This window comes from Myotis yumanensis, unplaced genomic scaffold, assembly GCF_028538775.1.
Source record: "Myotis yumanensis isolate MYYU_CA2020_CCGP unplaced genomic scaffold, mMyoYum1.0.hap1 SCAF_1, whole genome shotgun sequence".
Taxonomy (NCBI): Eukaryota; Metazoa; Chordata; class Mammalia; order Chiroptera; family Vespertilionidae; genus Myotis; species Myotis yumanensis.
In genome coordinates, this window is record NW_027223752.1 from 124,036,039 (window position 1) to 124,063,567 (window position 27,529).

The 27,529-nt window shown below is 38.3% G+C and overlaps 1 pseudogene; it reads left to right on the forward strand.

Annotated features, from left to right (window-relative positions):
- Positions 1 to 16,213: 16,213 nt before the first annotated feature.
- Positions 16,214 to 16,443, forward strand: LOC139005588 (cytochrome c oxidase subunit 7B, mitochondrial pseudogene; annotated as a pseudogene).
- Positions 16,444 to 27,529: the final 11,086 nt, after the last annotated feature.

Consider the following 27,529-nt stretch of genomic DNA (forward strand, 5'->3'; position numbering starts at 1 on the left):
TCATGTCCTTTAATAAACTGGTAAATATAAGTAATTGTTTCCCTGAGACATTGAGTCCTAATAAATTACTCATACCTGAGGAAGGAACTGTGGGAACCTCTAATTTATAGCCAGTTAGTTCAAAGCACAAGTGATAACCTGGGCTTGGAACTGGGGCTTGGAACTGGTGTCTGAAGTGTGTGTGTGTGTGTGTGTGTGTGTGTGTGTGTGTGTGAATGGGGAGTCAATATTAGTGTTATGGGACTGAAGCCTTAACCTGAGGTACCTGACATTATCTCCAGGTAAAATATCAGAATGAAGTTAAATTGTAGGATACCCAGCTGTTTGAGAATTGCTTATTGGTTGGGGTGGGGGGAACTCCACACAGTTGGTGACCAGAAGTGTCAGCAGTGAAGTGTTTTCTGTGAAGGTAATGACAATACACAAGATAAAGAAATACACACTAGGAAAGAACTGATTATTTCCCTACAGAGGAAGGGAAACCTGAGAGTTTTTGCTTTGCAGTACCACAATGACAAAGGTAATAAAATGGACTAGCTTTAACTTCCAAGCCCCTTAAGTCCCGTAGCTCTCCTCCCTCCCTCTCTCTCTCCTATCTCTCTCTCTCTCTCTCTCTCTCTCTCTCTCTCTCTCTCTGTGTGTGTTTATGTGCATGCGCCAGCGCGCGCGCATGTGTGTGTGTGTGTGTGTGTGTGTGCGCGCGTAGAGATGAGAAAGAAAGAATAGAGAGCTTTTTGAATGAATAATGAAGCTCCCGTGGCAATTTTGGGAATAAAAGGCAAATACAAAGAAACATGTTCAAAGAAATTTTGAAGTGGTGGGGCATAGCTGAAGTAAAAGATGTGAAGACAATTTCAGTGACTAAGTTCAGGGGAAAATAGCATGTAGAACCAAGAAAGATTCCCTAAAGTATGGTGAGAGAGCTAAATCACCTTTAATTCAGTAGAGTTGACATGGGTGAGAGAAACTCTTATAGGTGCTGTGGTAGTTTGGACTTTCCATGTTATTAAATAATTCAACTCAACAAGCATTCCATGACTACCTATTAAGAACTGTACTGGACAAGGACAGAAAAGATAAATGAAACATGGTTTCTATGCTTGAGCAGTTGATAGCTTACTGTGGGGAGATAAGACATACGTGCAGATAGTGAACACAAGACATAATTTGACAAATTCTATAGTTCAAGTACAGCTTTGATTTTCTGTTAAAATAAAGAGGAAAAGCTTAAAGCATGAAGTTGAATGCGAGTTGGATTGTAAAGAATGAGTTGCATTTTGTTGTTGGGGATAAAAGAAAGAGTATTCCAAGTTAAAGGTATATGGTCAAGATATAATAGGTCAGGACCTAAGGGATAAAGTCCAGTGCTTATGTGTGTAAATGTTAGTGAAGAGTTTATTGCAATTATGTAGACATAATAAGAGGAGGTGATTGGGATTAGACTATTATCTGTTACATATTTTATTCTGTTGGCCATAAAAATACTCGGAAAACTTTTTGACTCAGAGTAATACTGTGATCACAGTTATGCCTTAAGAAATTGTTACCTTTAGAGGGGTGACAAATTCTTTGTGGAAGAAGATTAGCAATAAGTTGATATGATGGTTTCAGAAAGAGATGATAAGAACAATATTATTTAAAAATGGAAAGAACTAACTTTTATAGAATGCAGAACTGACTGAGAATTGAATATACTATAGGGAGTAAGATAAATAAAAAGTAACTCAATGTATCCAAGCCTGAATGGTGAAAGATGTAGTTCTCACTCTTTGACATTGATTGCTTCAATTTAATATTTTACTTACAAGTATATACATATAGCTGTGTGGTTCCCAATAACAATCTATTTTCAGTTCCTGTGGGAGAATACCCTGCATCGTATTTTAATATAATTTGTATATAGTTTACATAGACTTTATGCAAGAAAATAAGTACAAAAATTTATTTTTTCTTGAAAGGAGATGGATATATTTTCAACTTTAGTAGAAGTTTAGTAAGAAAATCACAGATGTTTTGGGACTCCCTTCAAATTATTAAATTATATGACAGGTAGTGTGGGCACAGGGGCAGGAGGGTGAAACTCTACCACTCACTTTCCTCCTTCAATCAAAGAAACTCAAGTTAATGTCTTTTATCTATTTGACTTTTCTAAAGATTTTGTTTGAAGAAAGACTTCAGGGCTAGTTTTTGTTTTTATTGTTGTGTTATTTTCTTTGAGAGCAATGGTTTAGACAGCATAATATTGAAAAATCTAATCAAAATATTAAAATATAGAGATGTAATATTTTCTAGCCTCTTTACATTTTTACATATCTGGGGTTGTGAATTTTTTGAGAAACAAATTAAGGAGACTCAGGGGAAAATCATTTCTGATATCGTCGTATTATATTTTACTTTTGAAATGTTTACAGTTTTGTACAAAAGAGGAAAAAACGTTGTTATTCACTTCCACAGCTTTCTTACTCCTGAAAGTAGAAAATGATATTCAGAGTTACAAAAATAAACTTAAGGCACTCGATAATGTTTTCTTGCTCAAAACAAGCAACAGAGTCTTATCAGTTTTTATTCCATGAACACTCTATCATCCTGCTCCTCTTTGTCAATTATAGATGTTATAGGGAGACAGACAGACACACACATACAGAGGCACAGAAACTTGTGCAAGGGAAGAGGAGAGGGGAGGACAGAAAGACAGAAAGGGGAACGTGGCAGAGTTTAAGGGCACAGTCTTTAAAAAAATACAGTTTTTCATTTGCCTGTTTTGTTTTCCTTTTCCCCAAAGAGCACTTCTGCAAACATGTGGCAGGATAATGGGGAAAGATAAAATCAAGGAAATATTTGGTCCCATTAATGGTGACTAGTAATTTAAGACATGTTTTTAAATATGAGACATAACACTTTTAGACAACAAAAAGGTCACCATGTACCAGTATTCCCTATTTTCCACTTCACTCATTAGGCAGAGCTACTCTTGGAAAGAGTGGCAACCTAGAAGGAGTCATGGGGATGGTGTGAAAGAGGGGTTTTAGAAGGAGCATCATACAAACAACCCTGGAGGGAAATGCCAAGTTGGGGAGGTCTCTGTTGTAATCGCTCTAATGCCACTGCTCCGGTACCTCAATAGCTGCCCTCCAGACCAAACTTTCTGCTAAATTTTCCAGGTTTGAAAAACGATCACTATTAAGATACAAATAGAGGAGATCATGGAACTTTTCTCAAAGGAATATTTGTTTAATGCATATTCAAACATCGGTGAGAAAAAGAACAGAAGGAACATCTACTATGCATCTACTCTCTGCCAGATTCTCCTCAACTTAGCTGCCTCATCTGATCTTCATCTAGTTCCAGGAGATCCCAAATATTGTGTCCATCTGACAGATGAAGACATTGAATCTCAGCAGAGTCTCTTGCCTGGTGCCACCCAGCTCCTAAGAAGCGGAACCCAGATTTGAGCCCAGAATTTGCTGAATAGAAGGTTCATGTTTTACATGGACTTCCAAGGCCACTCAGAAATAAAATCCAACTATAAATGAGAATAATTCTAATAAAAGGTGACTAAGTATTGTTGGTGGCTGGTGGTAAGTACATTTGTTCTCCTAATCATGCTTTGTATTACTCTGAGGGAAGGGGTATGTGTTTCACAGAACTGGAAATTAGTATACTCCCTAGACACCATCCATCAAAAATTCTGTAAAGTTGTAGGACAGAGAAAAATGAAATGAAATATTATCATATTGTTGCTTTGTTCTTAAATTAAGCTTATATATGATTTGTGAATAAAACAATTTTTTAAAGGTTTTAAGTTCCTATTAGGACATGTTTGTCTAAAGCTAAGTGGTTCTCTCTGGTGCAAAATTGGGCTGATATACATTTATTAAATATAATAATTTCCTTAAATTAAAAAAAAATGTCATATGCAGTTCTGAATTGCTTTCCTGTGTGTTTTCATCTTGAGAACAGCAGGTGAATATGAACAAATTCAAGCCTATTTTTATTTCCAGTAATCCCAAATGCCTTAGCTTTGCAAGCTAATAGCATTCAAAAAAACATGCTGATCTTGGCTGGAAGGAGAGCTCTGAGAGAGACCAAGCTGAGTGAAGAAACAGAGCTCTGGGTTTTTAATGAGCAAATTTAAAAGCAGTCAATGTAAATATGAAAACTTTAATTCCAAAATTTGAAAGAATATGTAGACTGAATTAACCTGAAATTTTTTTTAACGTAAATCAAAATGCATTTCAGTCTAAAACCAGGTGAAGAGATACAACAACAAATACCAGCTACACACAGTACCATGGACAAATAAACAAAATATGGTTATTCAAATCAATATATGTATTTTTTTAAATGGCCCATGACTAATTGTGAAACAGTGGGGAGAATGCAAAGCTGTCTCTTACTATAAAGTTGACAGTCTAATTTCTACTTTCACAGCACTTTGTTGAGAATGTGTTATTGGGGTTTGTGACAGAAAACATCCTAAAAAAAAAGGTTTTATTTATTGTATGCCTCTTCGGTTTTATGTTCCTAAAAGTAACTGTCATTGTGATTGAACACTTTTTTCTCATTTTGATGTTTGCCTGTTCAATTATTTGGGTGCAGGGAAATTTCTTGTAATTACAATATAAATAATAGATTTTTTGAATGAACCTAATTTCCCACTGGGGTATTGAACAAATGATTGATATTGCTGATAGTTGCCTCATATATAGCTTGGAGAATTGAAATTCTATGCCCTTGCTGTACTAGGAATAATTCTTCTATTAAAAACAGCACATTACTCATGGATGTCAGGGGAAGTATATGTTTTACATGTTTTTGAATGTGTAGCAGAACCATTCAAATGTTCCCTCCTTTAACTTTTGACAAAGATAACAATGATGATAATAAAAATAAAAATTATTTCTGGAAAAGCCATATGAGCTCTTAGAAATAGATATGTCTTTAAACTATACACAGTTAGAGTATGTAAAATTCCATAGAGTCATGATAAAGCAAATTCTACACCAAAGGACAGATACAGCATGGAGATATTTCTAGTGAATCAAGGAAACCTCTTTTCTTCAGCTCTACATGGGGCATGTTTTAAGGCTGTAAAGAGTGGCAGGGACCAATTCAATGCACAGCTAATGTTTCAGAAGTTGCAGTTCCCGTTCTGTTGATAGAAGACGGGGTTAAACCTTACCTTTCAAACAGACTGCCAGGGAATGAGCCATGACCTTAGCACAGTGACCTCAGGAGCCAGTGAGGTGGGGTTTTCTTGGTTTGCAACCTATGAGGGAAGGCGGGGGTAAAGGGGTAAGAGATCAACCAAAGGAATTGTATGTATGCATATGAGCATAACCAATGGACACAAATGGGGGGCGGGCAGAGAGAGGGGAGTGAGGGTATGTGCTGGGGGTTGGGGGCTGCCGGGGAGAGGTCAATGTGGGAAAAAGGGGATTTACGTAAGAATTTAAATTAAAAATAAATAAATAAATAAATAAATAAATAAATAAATAAATTTTTTATGTTGACACTGTTGCAGACTTCTTCCATTAACCCCTTGCCCACGTCCACCTAGCCTGGCCTCTTTGAGCCTTCACCAAACTATTGTCTGTGTCCATGAAATATCTATAAAATGTTCTTTTGCTAATCCCTTCAATTTCTTTATCCAGGTACCCCATCTCCCTCCCCTCTGGCTCCTGCCAGTTTGTCCTATTTATCCATACTTCTGGTTCCATTTCGTCCATCAGTTTATTTTGTTTATTAGATTCACATATTAGTGGGATCACATGGTATTTGTCTTTCTTTGACTGGCTTATTTCATTTGCATAATATTCTGCAGGTCCCTCTATGCTGTCACAAAGGGTAAGAGTTCCTTCTTTTTTACAGCCATATAGTATTCCATTGTGTAAATGTACCACAGCTTTTTTATCCACTCACCCACTGATGAGCACTTGGGCTATTTCCAGAACTTGGCTATCCTATCTAACAAAGAGGGAATATGCTAATTGACAGTCCCATCCTCAAAGATGGCGCTGTCCACAGCCATAAGATGGGCAGCAGGGGAGGGCAGTTAAGGGAGACCAGGCCAGCAGGGGAGGGTAGTTGGGGGTGACCAGGCCTGCAGGGAAGGGCAGTTGGGGGCAATCTGGCTGGCAGGGATGAAAGTTGCAGGTGATTGGGCTGGCAGAGGAGCTTTTAGGTGTCGATCAGGTTGGCAGGGGAGTGGTTAGGGGGTGATCAGGCTGGCAGGCAGAAGCAGTTAGGGGCAATCAGGCAGGCAGGCAGTGAGCAGTTGGGAGCCAGAAGTCCCGGATTGTGAGATGGATGTCCGACTGCCGGATTGGGCCTAAACCGGCAGTCAGACATCCCCCAAGGGGTCCCAGATTGGAGAGGGTGCAGGTTGGGCTGAGGGATACCCCCCAGTGCATGAATTTTGTGCACTGGGCCTCTAGTTGTAAATAATGCTGCTTTGAACATTGGGGGTGCATATATTCTTTCTTATTGGTCTCAGGATTCTTAGGATATATTACCAGAAGTTGGATCACTGGGTCAAACAGTAGTTCCATTTTTAATTTTTTTAGTAAACTCCATATTGTTTTTCACAGAGGTTGCACCAGTCTGCATTCCCACTAGCAGTACACTAAGGTTCTCTTTTCTCCACATCTTCGTCAGCACTTATTGTTTGGTGATTTATTGATAGTAGTCATTCTGACAGGTGTGAGGTGATACCTCATTGTAGTTTTTATTTGTATCTCTCTGATGAATAGTGACTTTGAGCATTTTTTCATATGTCTATTGGCCGTCTGTATGTCCTCTTTGGAGAAGTGTCTATTCAGATCTTTTGCCCATTTTTTAATTGAATTGTTTATCTTCCTGGTGTTGAGTTGTATATGTTCTTTATATATTTTGGAACTTAATCCCTTATCGAATGTATCATTGGCAAATATGTTCTCCCATACAGTGGGTTCTCTTTTCATTGTGTTGATGGTTTCTTTGGATGTGCAGAAGCTTTTTAGCTTGGTGCCGTCTCATTTGTTTATGTCTTCCTGAGTGTCCCTTGCCCTCAGAGACATATTGGCAAAAACATTGCTTTGAGAGATGTCTGATATTTTACTGCCTACGTTTTCTTCTAGGATTCTTATGGTTTTGTGACTTACATGTAAGTCTTTTATCCATTTTGAGTTTATTCTTATGTATGCTGTAAGTTGGTAGTCTAGTTTCATTTTTTTTTGGCATATATCTGTCCAATTTTTTCAACACTATTTATTGAAGAGACTGTCTTTACTCCATTGTATGCTCTTGTCTCCTTTGTTAAATATTAATTGACCATAAATGTGTGGGTTGATTTCTGGGCTCTCTAGTCTGTTCCATTGATCCATATGCCTGTTTTTATGCCAGTTTCAGGCTGTTTTGATTACAATGACCTTGTAGTATGGTTTCAGAGCTCACAATTTTGCTCCAAACAGAAGTTTTCTTTTTATTTTTATTATATGTTTGTCAAAAAGAAATAAACCTTATTTAGTAGAGTTCCTTGGTACACATTCAAAAATACACTAAATATATACTATCCCTGCCATCTATGAATAATACATTAACTTTTACAAAGGAATTGTTCACAGCACAGCAAAGGAAAAATATTTCAAGCACAGAGCTATATATTAAGTAAAAATCAGCAATAGCAATCATTCATGCAGTAGCTCAATGTAAAATTAGGTATACTTTAAAATAATTATTTGTTATTATTATTTAGGCTGTACCTTCAAGAGAATTTCATGGAGAAGTTGCAAAGGAAATATATTGCACCCAAATAACTGCCATGAGTCCATGGGTACATGAGAGATTAAAACACACACATATACTATTTGCTTTCTGGATTTATAGTATTTTTAGGCCTTTGAGGCACTCAGACTAATATTTGCAAGTGTTTTTAGATTTTCAATTTTAGAACTCAAGATTCAGTTTTACAATCAATTAACAAACATAACTGAATGTCAGAAACATGCCTGGTATGCTGAAGGGGGGCGCTGTCCTACACTGGTGAATCAAATAGACTACAACCCTCCATAGTTTACAGACTAGTGGTAATTACAGGACAATGAACATATAATTTGATAAAAGTACATCAATTTTAAAAGTAATTATAAATTATAAAATTTCTGAGAATTGCGAGGTTTGCTTCATCTGGTGAATATTCTGAGGTTCTATTGTTTGTGGCAGGACCAGGAAAAGGGGAACTATGGACTAGTGGTGTCCATTTGTATGTTAGATGTTGAAGTCCCAGGCATAGATGAGATTGCCCAGTCATAATGTTCGGAATGGGGAAAAAGCAGGGGCTAATAACTGAATCTTTGATTAATACTAATATTGTATAATGGAGAGAAAGTGAGTGCAGACTAAATTTCTTACAATGTAGAAAGAACAATCAGATATATAAAGAAAACTGGGGATGGGATTATTAAGGAGTGATGTCACAGAATTTAATTAAAGTAAAAACTGTTAAGAGACCATTGGGTTTTACAAATAGGGGTTAAATAAGAATCCTAACAATTCTGAACAGTGACATACGGGAAGGAAGGGTGCTAAAGCCAGACTGTAGTGGGTTGAGTTGATGAGAAAGAGATGGCAAGCACAACTATTCTTTCCACAAAATGACAAGATTGTTGGGGGCAGCATTAGTGGCAACATGAGAGGAAGAAGATGGAGAAGACAAAATCTTATTATATCACTTTACATGTAACAAACTCTTAAGTAATTTATTGTTTTAATTCATTTAATCTTCAGAGATGTAGTTTCTTCACAAATGAGGGAATTAAGGGATAGAAAGTTTAAACAATTTGCCCAGAGGTCATAAATTTAATCAATAGAGGACCAGGAATTTGATCCAGGTAGTATGAATCCAGAGCTATGTTCTTAATCTCTATGCTAGTAAAGAAATGTATGGAATAGTTTTTGAGTACATACTATGTTAAGCAGTTTATATGCAGTATTTCAATATTCAAAAGAATAATAGGTGAAAGGTAAAATTTCTATTTCTACTTTAAAGACAAGGAAACCAAAGCTTAGGAAAATTTGATAAGTTAAATAAGTGTGGAAGTCATATATGGGTCTAATTTCTTATCCACCCTTCCTGTCTGTATCTTCTAACTCTCTCTCTCTCCCACAACTTGCCTTTGACATATGAAAAGCTCAAGTATTCCTCATATTTAAACACATACACACATGCACATACACATACACTATCCCATAAAGTTTATTTTCTTTAGCTTACTGCTTACTTTTTATCTTTCTTAAACTTTGTTTTTCTTGTCTCTACTTTTGAATTTATGTGCAAATATAAATTATGATTCTTTGAAGAGCCATTAAATCTCTTAGTACCATCACATATCAATCACTCTAGGAAACTGCAAACCATGACAGATGTGTAATAGTTATCATATGATCAAACATGCAATTCAACATAAATGTGGCAATGGATATGATGAGTGAGTGTGTAATTCTGAGCCTACTACCATGAGGTATTACCTAGTGCAGTATTTTCAAACCGGGTGATAATAAAATCTTAGAGAATTTTCTTCCTTCCTTGTAATTATGAAATGAAACAAAATAAATAGGGAAGTTATAAATGTCCAGATGAAATTTACTTTGTTCTTTGAAAGCCAACCATTATGATAATAGTGTAAGATGATAAATTGATTTATATGAAATTTGGTTTTGTTTTAATGGATGAACTTTTTAGTCATTGAAAAAAATCTCCTGAAAAATTGATCAAAGCCCTAAATTCAGTCGTGGCATCCAAATTATGTGCTTCATGAAAAACTTCAGTGGGAAGGCAGGGGAGGGTTGGGGGGTGGGGGGTAAGAGATCAACCAAAGGACTTGTATGCATGCATATAAACAACCAATGGACACAGATTCTAGAGGGGTGAGGGCATGGGCTGGGAGGGAGTGGGGGAGGGGAGGCTGGGGGGAGGTTAATAGGGGAAAAGGAGACATATGTTCTACTATTTGTAACACTTTAAATAATAAAAAAAAATATTACTTGGCTTTTCAGATAACCTGTTAAGTCTGAATCTACACAGATAGCAAGACAGATGATACAGTATATTTGTCAAACATAAATATGCATGCTGCTAGTGATACTAATTTGTCAGAAGAGCCTTTTAATAACATCATTGATTTAGGTCAATTAAAGTGACATTCTATATAAGGACATTTGGGTCAATACTTAAGCATAGAAGTTATAGTACTGAGCATAAGGAATATATTTCTCCTAGTGGTTTTATTTATTTATAGTTATGGGAGAGCAAAGTCTACAAATATATGCTCCAAGAGTACCTGAGACCCCAGGTTTGTTAAGCAACTGTTCATTTTGGCTTCATTTCAGCTATTAATCTGCAAGTCATATATAACATATGATATTATTTCAAGAAACAGGGTAACTATGGTGGAATATTTAACTTTTTTAAAAAATATGTTTTTGTTGATTTCAGAGAGAGGAAGGGAGAAGAAGAGGGAGACAGAAACATCAAAGATAAGAGAGATTGGTGTTTCTGATTGGTGTTTCTGAATTCTTAGGATATATTCCTGGAAATGGGATAACCAGGTCAAATGTTAGTTCCATTTTTAATTTTTTGAGGACACTCCATACTGTTTTCCACAGTGGTTGCACCAGTCTGCATCCCCACCAGCAGTGCACGAAGGCTCCCTTTTCTCCACTTCCTCGCCAACATTTGTCATTTGTTGATTTATTGATGATAGAATATATTCCTAGAAGTGGGATCACTGGGTCAAATGGAAGTTCATTGAAAATATTTATATGTTGACAAGCACCAACTGTCCTATAATAATTTAAGCTTATAATATGCAAAAAGCATTAATATTAACAATACTGTACATTTAATATATTTTAGAGAGCAATTACTGGTAGGAAAACATGTGAATTATACTTTTGAAACAAATAACAATATCAAATGGCAACAAAACTTTTTGGTGAAAGTTCTTAGTATTTTACAAGATTGAAAAATGAATCCCCAAAATGGTTTGCTGAAGCAAAAATATGTCTAAGTCAAATAAGATACATTAAACTCAAAGGAAACTCAATTATCAGGAAATAAAGTATTTTGTGGTCTATTTAAAATTTTTTTTTTGCAATCTTGGTATTTAGATTTGCTTAGATTTTTCTCTTGTCATCTTGATCCTATATAATAAAAGGCTACTATGCAAATAGACCAAATGGTGGAATGACCAGTCACTATGACATGCACTGACCACCAGGGGGCAGATGCTCAACACAGGAGCTGCCCCCTTGTGGTCAGTAAGCTCCCACAGGGAGAGTGCCGCTCAGCCAGAAGCCAGGCTCACAGCTGGCGAGCACAGCGGTGGTGGCGGGAGCCTCTCCCACATCTGCAGCAGCACTAAGGATGTCCAACTGATGATATAGGCCCGCTCCCCACGGGGAGCAAGCCTATGCCATCAGTTGAACATCCCCCGAGGGCTCCCAGACTGTGAGAGGGCACAGGCCAGGCTGAGGGACCCTCCTCGAGTGCATGAATTTCGTGCACTGGGTCTCTAATATTATTATGGCCTGGTGCATAAAATTTGTGCATTCGGTGGGGGTCGGGGAGGGGTGTCCCTCAGCCCAGCCTGCACCCTCTTGCAGTCTGGGAGCCCTCAAGGGATGTTGAGCTTAAACTGGCAGTCAGACATCCCTCTGGCAACCCGGGGTGCTGCATGCATCAATGACCATACTTTTCATACAGGTGAAAGGCATCTTGCTGCTGTATGGGCAGCTATATTTTTTTTGCCTTGATTATAAAAAGTAGTACATGATCCTTCTGAGGAAATAGTATCATTTTCCTCATCTTATGGGTAGAAAAACTGAAGCAGAGAGAAGTTAAGTAATTGGCTTTGTCACACAGTTATTAAGTGTCAGAATCAGGGCTGACCACAAAATGTGCAAGCCAGAGTCCATGCAAGTCATCACTGCATCATCCTGTTTTTTCAGTGTTAGAGTAGCCTTGCCAGGTTTTAATTTTTAAATGTAAGAGACTGTTCCCAATATATAGGGTAAGGTCCCTAGGTCTGGCTGACAATCAGGGCCATCTGCAGGTGACTGGTGGGTGGGGCAACTGGGGGCCCCTGCTGACACCTGCCTTGACTGGCGGCCTGGCACTGCCCACTGGTCATCCCCACCCCACCCCCGATCGCTGCTGCCTGTCGCCTCTGGTGGTCAGTGTGTGTCAGAGTGACCAGTTGTTTCACCGGTTGTTCCACTGGTTGTTCTACCGGTCGTTCCGCTGTTCTTTCCACCATTCATTCCACTGTTCAGTCGATTTGCATATTAGGGTTTTATTATATAGGATATAGTATTAACATATAGAATAAAATACTCAATACTTTATAAAGTATGAATAACCCAATTGTTTTATTTATGAATTACAAATGTTCATTGCTGGGGTAGTTATTGCACAAAACTCTTAAGTGCTGGAGTACGTACCCATGTTTCTTAAGAAAGCCTAGGCCAGTGCTGACTTCTAATTTATTTTGTGCCCTATATCACTTCTAAAACCTCTATTTTTGTCTTCAAAGGAAGAGCATATCTTGTTGGGAGAAATTCATATTATCACTGTCATCTAATGATATTTATAAAACAAGGCTATTCCCTTTATTCAAATCCTCAGATTCCTATAATCAGAGTAGGCACATCCAATTGCCAGTAAATGGATTAACCTTACAGACTATTTTTAATTGGTCTTAATTCTTAACTGATGAGCTATAAAAATACTCAAAAGAGCTTTTAAATGACAACTACACTTACTTCTCGACAAAAGAAGGATTACAACAGAATTTGACATTCTATGAAATATTCATCAGTAAAGTAGCCTCTTTGCTACTAAAAACGAAAAAATAAGCTAAGGCTTGAATTTTATAGTTTAACTACAGAAATGCATTTCAAGTACATTTGAAATGCTTACCTTTAACTCTTTCTTCATTCTCTGAAACTCTAGAGAAAACCCTGTGTGAGTTATGAAGAAAAGACCACTAAAATCACAAATTGATCTGAAGTTCAGCAGCCAAGAAGTCCTTCTCCTGATACTTTCTAATTTCAAGGTGCCCTTGAGTCTACCACATTTTAAAAGGACAGACATATGGAATGCCTGACAAATCAATAAATTTTTCTATAAAATTATTTTAGAAGCAATTCCTATTCTTTATATTTTGAGAAACAATGATATCTAATAGGTGATAAGACATATGGAAACAAATTCAATAAAACAACTGGAACTGAATGAATTCTTATTAGATATATAAATCTTCTGTTCTTTTATTAAGTCCTGCAATGAATTATTAAATTTTGCTTGACTTGAGAAATATTGCTGAATTGTAATAAAAAAGATGGATGGGTTTTAATCCAGTTTTTATAATGATCCAATGGGTTGATTGCAGCATTTGACTTAGGGAATGTAGAGATATAATAAAAAAAGATTTATTTTTAAATTACAATTTTTGAAAGTTATAAGTTTCTTCAGTTCATTTAATTGTCACTAGCCACTGGGTTTTCTCTTTAATATCTTTCTACAAATGATCAATTTTTTAATTTCTATGAATTATAAGGAATACATTTATTTTAAAAATTCGCCAAAAACTTTCAAAATTGAAATCAGGTAAGAACATTGCATTCTTGCTGTAAACACAATCATAAAAAAATACTGCTGTGTTTCTTATAATTAGATTTACAAGCTATTTTTTACTAGACTATATATTATCCTCTCTATTTGGTCACAGAGTAAAACATTTCTTCATTTAAAGCCAAAATTAATTGTGCTTTTCATAAGGCTCTCATTTATTTTACATCATTGACACAGTGTAGTGTGTATGTGTATGTGTGTCCCTGCAAAACACAGTCACATTTCTAACTCTGTTCTGGAAATAGTAAAGGGCTGCAGTATACCCCAGTGGGAGGAAGGGCACTGCTCTGTGCAGACTGTTTTCCGTTGGTTACCTAAATCACTCATGTTCCAGATTCCATTTAGAAGAATCTCCTCTCCTCCCTAGTAGCTTATTGACTCAATGATGTTGACTGAACTGGAACTGTCATCCCTCTCCTTCATTCATTCAACAAATAGTACAAGCTGGGAGCCTCTTCCATGCCAAGCCCACTTGTGGGTCTTGCAGCTAGGGAAGTAAACAAAGCAGACTACCCCTTCCCCTCCTAGATCTTGGGGTGTGGGCGGTTATAACGCATGGCAGTTAAGAAAGGCTTCTCTGATAATGTGACTTCAGTGGAGACATATAAAAAGTGAAGCTTTGAAATATTTGGAGGAATATGCTTGGCTTATTCAAGAAAAGCACAGAGGTTAGTGTACCCAAAATGAAGTGAAGTAGGTGACAGTAATAGAAGAAAAATAATCAGATTACATATGTATTTATAGGCTATTAAGAAGACTTTGGTCTTTCCTCAGAGTGATATAGTAATATCACTGAAATGGTATTGAACAGTAGAGTGTTTGTTACATTTGATTCATGTTTCTAAGGATCATTCTCAGTGCTATTTAGAAAATAGATTTTACCAGTGAATGGTGAATAATGGGACCAAGTTAGGATACTACTGCAATATTCCAGATTGCTAGAAATGAAGGTAGCAAGACATAGCTGAATCTCAGGTATATTTTGAAACCTTGTTGATTTATTAAAGGTAGCATATGAAAGAAAGAAAGATGTCTCAAGAAAGAAAGTTATCTCAAAGATTACACCAACTTGGAACCTGAACTGGAATAATGGAGTCGCCATGTATTGAGGTGGGGAGACTGTGGAAAGAGCAAGTTTGGGAAGGGTATTGAGAGTCTGTGTTTGGAAAAGCTAAATTTGAGATGCCTGCTAGACTGCCAAGTAATTTCAAAGAGGCATTAGGTTAAAAATTCTGAAATACAAGGAAGAGGTCTCAGCTAAAGGTGTACATATGTAATCACTAGAGTACAGATGCTTTTTTAAAGACAAGAGACTAATGAAATCATCCAGACAGCGAAGACATGAAAACCACATCGAAGTTTGTAGTTGGTGAATAAAAGGGGATAAGCAGTACTTTTGTGAAGAAGCTTCAAGAGAAAATTAATTTCTTGGATAAAATAATGGATCAAGTTATGGGCACCTCAGTTTGAATTCCCTTGAAAATAGAGCCTGAAAAAAGCATCAGGTGGGAGTGGTTTACTTGGGAGGTGATCAGGGAGCCGGAATGAGGGAGTGGCGAGAATGATCCAGGGAAAGATCAACCCAAAGGGCATTATTAATCTGGTTATCACTGTGGGGAACCGGGGCTTCTCTTCACCAGCTCTCATTCTCGCTGATGGGGGATTGCTCCCTGGACACTGACACCACTCTCCCCCACCCCCTGCCACTTCCCAGGCTGCACCTGTAGATGGGACCCTATGGCTTCATGGAAGGTCCTGAACAAGAACAACAACAAAAGCAGAAAAAAATCTAAATTTTTCCTCAAGGGGGATAGTTCCAGGATAAGTCTAACCTTGCACAGCGCTGTCTACTACAACTGCAGATGAAATCAGAAGTGGCCATAGGAATCGGACATGGCAATAGGACATGCAGTAAAAATAAATTGTCAAAACATCTGATTCAAAGTAGCCAAAATAAGTATTTACCCCACAGCTACAGAGATGGATTTATGGTTAGATACATGATCCAAGTTGAGCCAGAGATTTTCTCTCATTTTGTTGTACTTTAGCTAGTAGGGAAACCTTCTTTACTTTCTGGTTGTGGGTTTATGAGGATGTAAAGCCATTCTCCTAATATATGAGGAATACTATTGCAGTGGGAAAATATCAATAAGAAAAGAAGCTAATATGAGTGTCAAGTCCTTAAAGTGTACCTGTCTGGTGATCTGTTAGCTGAGGGTTTCTGAGCTGCCCTTATCCTGATGCTTCTTCCTAATGCCTGTTTCCTTTAGTCTCTGACCTACTTTGGAGTTCTTATAATAATCATCATTTATGATTAACAGATAAAGCTCTGTTTCTGTGTTCAACAATTAAGAGAATTCTAGGCCCTGGCCACGTAGCTCAGTTGGTTAGAGCATCTTCCCAATATGCCAAGGTTGTGGGTTCGGTACCCTGTCAGGGAACATACAAGAATCAAGCAATGAGGTTCTTGGAAAAGGCACTTGACACAAAGTTCCAGCCGCCAGCAGCTGCAGCTGCTGCAGTTCTGTTGTCAGCTTCACGATGTTTCTGAGGGTCAAAAATGTGCTAAGTTGTCTCCCAGTTCGAAGCATTCAGCAAATAATGGCAAGGCAGAGTCCCCAGAAATGGACACCTGATTTCCATGACACGTATGGTGATGCTGTATTAGCTAGTGAGCCACTTTCTGTGTTGCTACATGGACATAGATAGCAACACATATTGGAACAGAATGGAACCTGTCTGCTACTGGCAGAGTCACCCCAAAGGAATGATCCCAGCTGGTGTAATAATGAATTGCTTCAAAACCAACTCATAATTGATGCCAAGTGAGAGCACAATGTACCCATTAAAATATGGCATGATTGGAGAAATAAAGTACATTCAAAACAGTCACACAAAAAAGAATCAAACAGTGAATGCATAAATAAGTGGAACAACAAATCAAGCTCTCCCTTCCTTTCTCTCTAAAATAAATAAACAAATAAAAAACAATTCAGAGTGTTCTGCCCTTCTATAAAGACTACTGTACATTTTTGTACTGTCATTTTTATCTTTAGTCTAATTTTCTTAGCTACTCATTCTTAATTAGTATTAATGCTATATTTCAATGATTTGCATAAACCACTTTAATTTACTTGCCAATTAAATTATGTTATGAGCGAATTATATAGAATCAACTGTTTTCTTTATGATAATAACTTTAAATTAAGAGAAAGCACCACATGCACAAAGGGTTGCTGGTTAGTTTCCTGGTCCGGGAACATACCCAGGATGCAGGATCCATCCCTGGTAGGGGATGTGAAGGAGGCAGCAGATCTATGTTCTGGTCCCACATTGATGTTTCTTTTTCTATCTCCCTCTCCCTTCCTCTTTCTCTAAAAATCAATAAAAATGTTTTTTTAAAGAAGATAAAGCACCACAAGTAAAACTCACTTGTCTTATTTTTTTTTTAATATATTTTATTGATTCTTTACAGAGAGGAAGGGAGAGAGATAGAGAGTTAGAAACATCAATGAGAGAGAAACATCGATCAGCTGCCTCCTGCACACCTCCTACTGGGGATGTGCCCGCAACCCAGGTACATGCCCTTGACCGGAATTGAACCTGGGACCTTTCAATCCTCAGGCCGACACTCTATCCACTGAGCCAAACCGGCTTCGGCTCACTTGTCTTATTATAAATACGATGTTTTATTATAAATATGATATAAATTCAACATCATGTAGATCATAAGGTAGGTCTCTTCTGGAATGCACACAATGTTTATTTAGTGGTTGGATGATAAAAAACAACAACTCATAATGTAGACCTGCATAATGTTGAAGCTCCAAGTACTAGAAAACAAGCACAGAATAGGAAACTTGATCCTGCAATGAGAAAAATATTTTTCTCATGGATAACTTACCTGTGTGGTTGAATAAGCAAATTATTTCAATGTAATGCCTTTTTTATAGTTATCCAAACCAGAGTTATGAGACAGTTTTAATCCTAGATTCAGAGAAGTTAATTTTGTTTAATATTTTGGGGGGAGGGTACTTATTTACTCCAGGTGACTCTTGATTGATTTAAAAAAATGTGCCTTCTACTGGATGATATTGACGTAGGGGCTCTGGAACATAGCAGATAAGAGTGTAGGTTCTGCACTGTATTTTGCATACTCACAGCTGTAAACCTACATTTGCCCTATCTGTATGTATGTGTAAAATCAAAGGATAATTAAGATTTCCAATTATTTATATTTTGTTAAAAAAATTTAAATGACCCTTAGTTTGTAGAAATGTGAAATTGAAAATCTCAAAGACCTTTCTATTATGTTCTTTATATGCAATTATTTATTTTAATATTTTTAAAATTTTATTAAATGTACTTAATTATTTTAAAAGTGGAACAAAACAAAGCAAAACAAGATTCATCATATCGTCTACTTTTAAGTAGAGGATTTTCTTCATCAATTAAAATATCCTTTGACCAGATATATGCAATTGGATTTACCCATGACAGATACACCCACTGCATGACATGGTCTTTACTAATATATTTGTAGAATGCTCTATTACAAGTTGTATAAAGGTCCAAATTCACAAAAAGAGATGCATATGATATAATTTTTATTTAATTATACCATACTGTGGTTTTCCATCCTTTATTGTAATAAGTAAGAAATAAAACTATGAATGCAACAACAACAAAAGAGTGTAGGTTCGGACATCAGGCTGCCTGGATCGGTAGCCCGCCTCCCTCACTTCGGGCAAGCTCCCTGTCCTCAGCAGTGCTTACCGTATGGGAATGTGTGTGTATTTAATGAGGTAACACATGAAAAATAGTGCCTGGAATATAGCAAGTGGACAATAAGTGTTTGCCATTATGTCTTAATGGTGGTGATTAATGATAATGGTAATCAAGAACATTTTAATTATTCTGGGCTCTGGTCATTTATTCACAAGACTTTTGGCAAGATTCACTATTTCTTAAATTCTATGCTTTTTCTCTCTCTTGATTTACTCTCTTTATTATGCTACATATTTTCTAGTAACTTATTCAGAAACCATGTATATGGTCAATCTTGTTGGGAGTTGGTATGTCTAAAAATGAGTTTAATCTAATCTCTTACTTCAGTAGTTGTTTTCTGGTTTTAAATCCCTCTATCTGTATGTTTTTCTGATGTATTGAAATCCCTGTACCAGGGTTCCCCATTGTTCACTGAGACTATTCACTCTGGTTCCAACTTACCTCCCTTGTAACTAACTTTTCTAATGAGAAATGAAGTGGGTCCACGACCTACTTCACTTGTCACTGTTTAAAGCCTAGAACAGAGAAGGAAAACAAGGAGACATATTCAGTGACCGTGTTTCCTGGCTCCTATCCCACAACCAACACATGGCATGAATAGAGGGTTTGAAAGAAGTGGATCACACCTTTGCTATAGGCTTAACACCTCTCAGGCCTGGAAGTTTCGGATGAGTGATTTAAATGGCTCCTCCTCTATTTCTTGAAATATTAAAATGAACCTGAGAAAGAAGCTGTGTCTCAGCTCAGAGCCTACCATTCTGGGAGGGATTACAGACTGAAGAAAAGACCCATTCTAAGTATATCACAGATGTCATAATCCTTGCTATTTTCTGTTTAGGATACTCCTTTATAATAAATTAGTATTTTTTAAAGAGAATCAAGGCTCTTCTAGCTGTGAATCTAATGAAATGCTGCTATAGTTGGGATTTATTTACTATAAAATTGCCTGTCTCCTGTTCAGGGAGGAAATATTTCCGTTGTTATAGTGTAGTACATACACTAGATCTTTCTATGACATTGTTCTCAGATGAGTAAAATCTAGGGATGGTGGGGCTACTTTTAAAAGTCATGTAAAAAGCAGGAACAGTTCCTCAGCCTTTCAAAATGTCTTTGACATTCTTTGCTCACCTACTACAGAACAGTCTACAAGGCGACAACAAAGATATTTGAGGAGTATCAATATGCTGGTGGAAAAAATATCAACAGTTCTGGAACTTTAAAGACTATTTTTGTTCAAATTCCCTGGAAGGGAAAAGATCGGCAATTGGTTAAATTTGACTGTAGTTCAAAATAGGTGCAGTAGTATCACTGGGAGAAAATATTGGAATAATGATCGGGAACATGTCTTTTGGGTTTTGTTTGTTTGTTTGTCTTAATGAGATATAATTTACATGTTACACTGTATAATTTGCAGGGCTGAGGAACCTTTTTTCTGCCAAGGGCCATTTTGATATTTATAACATCATTCGTGGGCCACACAAAATTACCAACTTAACATTTAGCCTGCTATATTTGGTCAAACATTTAGTTAACTCACCCCTAATGCCTTGGGAGGGCCGGGCCAAATGATTTCTTGGGCCTTATACAGGCTGTGGGCTGGACAGTCCCACTCCTGGTTAAGGTGTACAACATGTTGATTTGATACATTTATATATTGCAATATGATTATCACCATAGCTTTAGCTAATACCTCTATCGTGTAACATAATTATTTCATTGTGTGGTGATAACATTAAAGATCTAGTCTCTTAGTAATTTCAAAGTATATAATACAGTATTATTTCTTATAATCATTATGCTGTGCATTAAATCTCTACAACATTTTTTTTCTCTTTACATGTTTATGACTTGGCATCTCCCCAACTGCCCCCTCCCCTGGCCCCCAGCCCTTGGTATCACCATTCCAGTCTCTGTTTCTTACATTCCACATATAAGTAACATCATACAATATTTATCTTTCTCTATCTGATTTATTTCACTTACCAAAAGCCCTCTAGTTCCACCCACGTTGTTACAAATAGCAGGATTTGCTTTTTTCTTGTGGCTGAATAATATTCATAAATGTATATCTCACATCATCTTTATCCATTCATTCCTAGGTGAACACAAGTCTGTTTTAGTTAGTATCCCTGTTAAGTATTTCATAAACCTTTCAAGAAAAGTAAACTTCTGGTAAAGTGAACAAAAAATTTTTTAAGGAGTTGATGGTAAACTTGCCCTTCAAGTTTGGAGTGTATCATAAATTTGACTTATCTGACATGTGTGGTACAATATTTAAATAGAAAATATGATAATATATATTTTCCAAAAACTAATGTTTCCAATAATTAATTCAAACTTTGATACTAAGATTACATGAAGAACTCAAAGTAAATCTATGATGAGAGAGTTTTATTAAGACATTAGTATAATTACACATAAAAATAAAAGCAGTGTAAAATAGATCTTATACCACGTGTCATAAAAAATATTTTTATTGATTTCAGAGAGGAAGGGAGAGGAAGAGAGAAAGAAACATCAATGATGAGAGAGAATCATTGATTGGTTGCCTCCTGCACATCTTCCACAGGGGATAGAGCCCACAACCCAGGCATGTGCCCTGGCCAGAAATCGAACTGTGACCTCCTGGTTCATAGGTTGACACTCAACTTCTGAACCACACAAGCCAGGCCCATGTGTCATAATTTATATGTTAAAAACAATTTATCAAAATGCGCTTATAGCAGCTGAATGAAAATACATAATATTTTAAATGAATCAGTTGAATGGTTATACATTATGATATTCTAATAAAACATACAATCCTATATAATAAAGAGCTAATATGCAAATGGTGGTCACGACCTCACACCCTCGTGCCCTCGCACCCTTGCGCTGGGGCCAGGAGACCTGAGGCCTGGTTGGGGAACCTGAGGCCGGGCCAGGGGACTTGAGGCCATGCTACCTGCCCCCTGGGGCTTAATAGGGGACCTGAGGCTGCACCCTCCACCTGGCAGGGCTTGATTGGGGACCTGATGCTGCATCCCCTGCTGGTGGGGTTTGACAGGGGACCTGAGGCTGCTTCCTCCACCTGGTGCCGGGCCAAGGAAACTGAGGCTGTGCTTCCCCCGCTCTGCGGGGCTTGACAGGGGTGGGGCTGGCCGGGTCTGGGTCTTGAACGATTTTGAGGCTTGCGCGGGTGGGCAGGGACTTGACTCTGGGTCCCATGGCGTGCTCCAGACTCTGACAGGAGGGAGATTTTCATATACATTTTACTAATTTTCTTTCATCTCTGACACTTCTGTTATAGAGAAAAGGCAAATAGCAATATTAAAATATTTCCTCTAATTAATTCCTTTTTAATGTGTGGGGCACGGCTACAGTGTTTTGGCCAGGTTCAAGCCTTGGACTAATGAAGGGACAGGGTCCTCTCATTGCTGCCTGCAAGTCCCAGCTGGAAGGCAGGGCCCTCCCAGCACAATTATAGACAACAGCTATGGTTGTAAGCTTGAACCTATGGTCCAAACACGTGGCCCCACATGCCTTGTGATAGAGTTTGGGTGCATGCAGTTAAGTGAGGATGAAACTCACGAGAATGCTGTAAACAACTTGATCTCGCCCCTACTTTGCCTCGTGGCATCTGCTATAAAATAAAGACATGGCTTGTGGGCGCTGGCGCTGTCTCCTCATCAGGGAGCAGCATCCCACCGAGACCCAGCTTTCATTCTCTTATCTGTCCTTCCTTAATCCTCTCCACCCCCCCGCCCCCCACTCAGTTTACCTTTGGCCGCAACATATGGCATTTGACCAGGGACTGAGTTTGGGGGAGATAAAAAAAGGTGGTCGGGTGAAAGGAGGCTCCAAGGCGCGCGCAGAGAGTAAGCTTAAAAAGCAAAAGTAAGAAGGCCAAAAAAACAAAAATAAGGTACGGAGCCGAAGTGTGGTAAAATTAGCTCGAAGTAAAACTTGGGAAATTCAGGATCCCAGGAAGGGGATCACTAAAAATAAGGCTAAAAGCAGAAAGTAAGGAAGGGAGCAGAGGTTTGGTAATAGCTCGGTGTAAAACATGGGGCAGTGCTTAATTGAAGCATTTTTAAAAATTTCTTAAGGAGAGAATAAGTTAGATCATAAAAAGAAGTGGATCCCAAAAAACAAAACAGAACAAAAAAGCGGTAGAAGTAAGGGGTAGAAAATAAGAATTCTCTTAGGTTTTGTTAAGCTAAAGATAGGTAAGGTAGAAATAAGCTGTAGAAATAGAAAAATAGGTAGAAATAAGTGGTATAAATAGAGACATAAGCAGTAGGAAATAAGCTGTAGAAGTAAGAAATAAGTAGAAATAAGTGGTAAATAAGAGGAATAAACGTTAGGAAAATAAGAGATCTCTTAAATAAGTTGTAGGCAGTAGGAATAGAGAAATAAGTAAGCTATAGAAATAGGGAGTAGAAATAGAGAAATAAGGAGAAATAAGCGGTAGAAAGCAAGCGGCAAGAAGTAAGCAGTAGAAAATAAGTAAACAGGAAGATATAAAATAAGGTAGAAATCTCCTAGGTTTTGTTTAAGCCACTGTAAAGCAGAAGATGGCTGTGGTGGTTGATGTTTAAGGAGGTAATTTTATTTTAGACCTAGATTGTAAGCTCTTGCAGCAGTTGCATTGTTTCTAGGCTTTGGTTAACTGATAGCTCCCTGGGACTTTGGGTCTGTGTGAGACGCCAGAATCAGAGTTGGAAATCTCTAGCTCTGCAGGACCGAGGGTTGCTCGTTTCCATGCAGCCACGGATCAAGAAAGAGGCCGAGAAGGGACCAGAATTCCAACTGCATGGACGAGGCTGATTTGACTGGGACTGGTGCAGACTCAGTGTCGAGGTCAACCGTCCAAACAGCGTGATCCAGAGGACTAGTTTTGCATCGGCAACATCTTTGCATCGGCAGCATTTAACTACGCTAGTGACCGAGGTATCAGCATGGAGTCAGCTGAAGAAGATGGCGACTAGGCTAAGCAGATGTTAGAAAAGCAAGTGGAAGCTATGCTAGCATTAGTGAACTGTCAGTTTTCTGTAAAATCTTGCGGAGCTGAATCTAAGGACTTTGAGTAAGATGTCCTGAAAATGTTGACATGTATGTAGCTTGATTTTGCATTGGTATTGCTTTGTTATTAGCCAGAGTTTTGTTCTCTTGTTAATATTGCTGTGTTTATGCTTTTGTTAAATAGCCAGAAGTTAAATAGGCGTGTTTAAAAACAAAAGTAAAGGGGGAGATATGGGGCGTGGCTACAGTGTTTTGGCCAGGTTCAAGCCTTGGACTAATGAAAGGACAGGTTCCTCTCATTGCCACGTGCAAGTCCCAGCAGGACCCTCCCAGCACAATAATAGCCAATGGCTGTGGTTGTAAGCTTGAACCTATGGTCCAAACACGTGGCCCCACGTGCCTTGTGCTAGAGTTCAGGTGCATGTAGTTGAGTAGGGTTGGAACTCACGAGAATGCTGTAAACAACTTGATCACGCCCCTACTTTGCCTCATGGCATCTGCTATAAAATAAAGACACAGCTTGTGGGCGCCGGCACTGTCTACTCATCAGGGAGCAGCAGCGTCCCACCGAGACCCAGCTTTCATTCTCTTATCTGTCTTTCCTTAATCCTCCCCCCCCCCCGACTCAGTTTACCTTTGGCCACAACATTAAAGTGCATGAATTTTGTGCACTGGGCCACTGGTAAAATGTAATGAAAACAAATATTAAAGGAAAACAAGAAAATACGTTACAAATATAACAGTCTACCCATTATTTGAATGTAAAAAGTATATACAAATATATTAGTACTAGAGGCCCGGTGCATGAAATTCATGCACTGGTGTGTATAGGGGGATCCTTCAGCCAAGCCTGTGCCCTCTTGCAGTCTGGGACCCCTCACTCCTTACCACCCACCTGCTTGCTGCTCCTTACTGCTTGGCTTGCTGCCGCTTAGTGCTGCTGCAGAGGTGAGAGAGGCTCCTGCCACCATCACTGTGCTCACCAGCTGTGAGCCCAGCTTCTGGTAGAGTGGCACTCCCCCTGTGGGAGCACACTGACCATCAGGGGGCAGCTCCTGTGTTGAGCGTCTGCCCCCTGGTGGTCAGTGCGCATCATAGCGACCGGTCGTTCTGGTGGTTCCACCATAACGGTTACTTAGGCTTTTATTATATAAACTAGGGGCCCAGTGCACAAATTCATGCACCTTGAAAGGAACTGTGGGCCATGAGACTGCAGTGGGCACAGGGGCAGGTCTTGGCCCATCCTCCACGCCCCTGCCTGGCCCCTCCCACTGAAGGCCCTGGTCCCCTGACTGCCAGCAACCCTGCTTTTGCCACTGACGCTCCCACACACTGACAGCACTGGCCCCACTTGCATCTGCTGATGGCGTAGAACGATTGAGGCTGTCGCCAGCAGCGGGTGCAAGCAGGGCCGGCACTGTCAGCAGGTGCAAGCTGCGGCTGCTGCCCTGATCACCCCTCAGGAGCAGCGGGAGGTTGAGAAGCCCTCAGGGGCTATTGGGGCTGGCAACCACCATTCGCACCGCTGACGGTGCCAAGTGATCAGGACTGACACTGGGAGCTGTCAGTGGGTGTGAGCACCGGCAGGATCATGGCATGCGGGAACAAAGAATTTTCAGTAACCACCAGAGTCTCATCCCAATGATGATGGCTGGTGCCCCACCTTGATTGGGCGCCTCTGCTCACCTATTTCACCATCTCACTGTGGCTGATGGCCACCATGTTCAGCTCTTTGCTGCCTGCTGCCAACACCTGCCATGATCCACACACCCCCCCCTGGTGGTCAGTGCATGTCATAGCAACTTGGTTGTTCCATCATTCAGTCTATTTGCATATTAGGGTTTTATATATATAGATAATGGATAAGTTATATTTGAAAAGTAGAAAAAGAAGTGTTCAGTTGGAATGTACTGATTATTATTAGGTATTTGCATACCTGACTCTACAGATATTTTGTAACTTTCCTTAGTCAGAGTTTATATTATATTAGTATTTTATCCCCCAAATTAATAGTATGTTGTGTCATGCTAGGTGTCACACTCATTGAATTGCTAAATGACAATTTCAAATTATAATGGACACTCATACCCTTATTAGTAATTCAAAACATTCAAATATATTTGAATATGTATTCAAAATATACATCTATATATGTATATCACTGTTTACAATTAGGTAAATTTCTTTCAAACAATCAAAAGTTACTCTGATGTATTTAAATAAAAGATTGTTTATGTATTCAAAGAAATATATGTATATTCAAAGCAAAAGTTGCTGACACAGGCTCAGCTAAGGCAGAGAGAAATGCAGCTCTGGGGATCTAGATGCCTAAACTAAAATATAGCATGATCTTACCAGAGCCTGCATCCATCAGGTTGAATCAATTGAAGTCATTTTTAGTCCTTAAGTCAATGTTTACTATTTAGGAAAGGGCCAGTGTAGGTCTGTCCACTCAAACAGTATGGGCTTAGGGTAGGAGAAGACTGACTCTGCAAAACATTTAACTGTTACTGGAACAATGAGAAGGATACCAGATAGCCAAAGCAATAAAGGTCAAGTACAGATAGGAAAATAATGAAAGTCAAACATATCATTTAGTGTTGTGATATGGAAGAATAGGTATATTTGTATGTTGACATTAAATTGCCTCCATCTTTTAGGAGAGCAAATTTGTTGTTTGTAATATGAGCTATAAAATCACTCATATATTTCACCAATAAAGTGCTACATGGGAAATGCACTCCAAAGAATTTATCCCCCACGTCCTCTGTCCCTTATTTTATTGAATTCCTAGAAGTGATATTTATCATTTTGAATATTTAAAAATCCCACTCAAATAACCAATTATAAGATATGGTTAAGTAAGTTATGTATACTTTACATAATGTGAAATAACTGTTTAAACAATGAAAGCCTCTTAAGAGAAAACACTATAATTTTTTTTCCATTTTCTTCTTCTCAACCATTATTTGTTTGTTTGTTTCAATTATATGAGTAATACAAGGTAGTCTATTTCCAGTATGGCTTAATAAGCTTCTCACAGATCCAAACTTCCTATATAGTAAAAGCCTAATATGCTAAGTGTCTGATCATCCAGTCGTCCATTCAACCAGCCAAAGCATAATATGCTAATGATATGCTAAGGCCACTCAACTGCTCACTATGACGTGCACTGACCAACAGGGGGAAGATGCTCTGACCAGTAGGTTAGCTTGCTGCTGAGGTCCGGCTGATCGGGACTGAGTGAGATGGGCCAGACTTGCCCTGGAGCCCTCCCGCCTGTCACAACATGCATGTGAGGTATAGTTCCAGGAACCTACCTAGATTAAAACAAACACAAAATACACCGAGGTTATGCCTACCACAAGGGAGAGTGAGTTTTATGAGTTGAGTTAGACCAAGTTACTATCTGCTAAAAGAGAAAACACACACACAGTATTCTTCAAGATTAAGATAATATCCACTAATACTTGATTTACAAAGGAGCTAGAAAAGATAATTCACTCTGAAGAGAAACAATCAATGGAGCCAAATGTGAGATGACTCAAATGTTGAGATTAAGAAACAAGGATTTTAAAGCAGTTCTTATAACTATGCTCAAGGGAAGATATATTCACAGGAATGACAAGACAGGAAATAGCAGAGAAATTGAAATTAAATAATAAGACTAAATACAAATTTTAGAAATAAAACATATAAATAACATGTGTTTCTTTTTTAGTATTTAAAATGGCAATTGTACCCTCTTCACACCCCTACTCTCATGGGATGACAAATAATAATAATAATAATAATAATAATAATAATTAAAAGTTCCGTTCTGCTGCTGAAATCAGGACCCAGGACTTTCAGAAAGATCTATAAATTTCTGTAATATATGATGCAAAAGAGTCAGGTTGAAAAAAAAAATACCACTAATGATGTCATACCTGAAAAAGAATGACTCCCAGAGAAATATGTAAATAATTACCTGTAATTTTATCCCAAACTAAGGTAGCAGTTGTTGAGAGTAAGGCCTTTGGTGGGGAGCTCTGTGAAAATGGGGAGGGACAAACCAAAGAATAT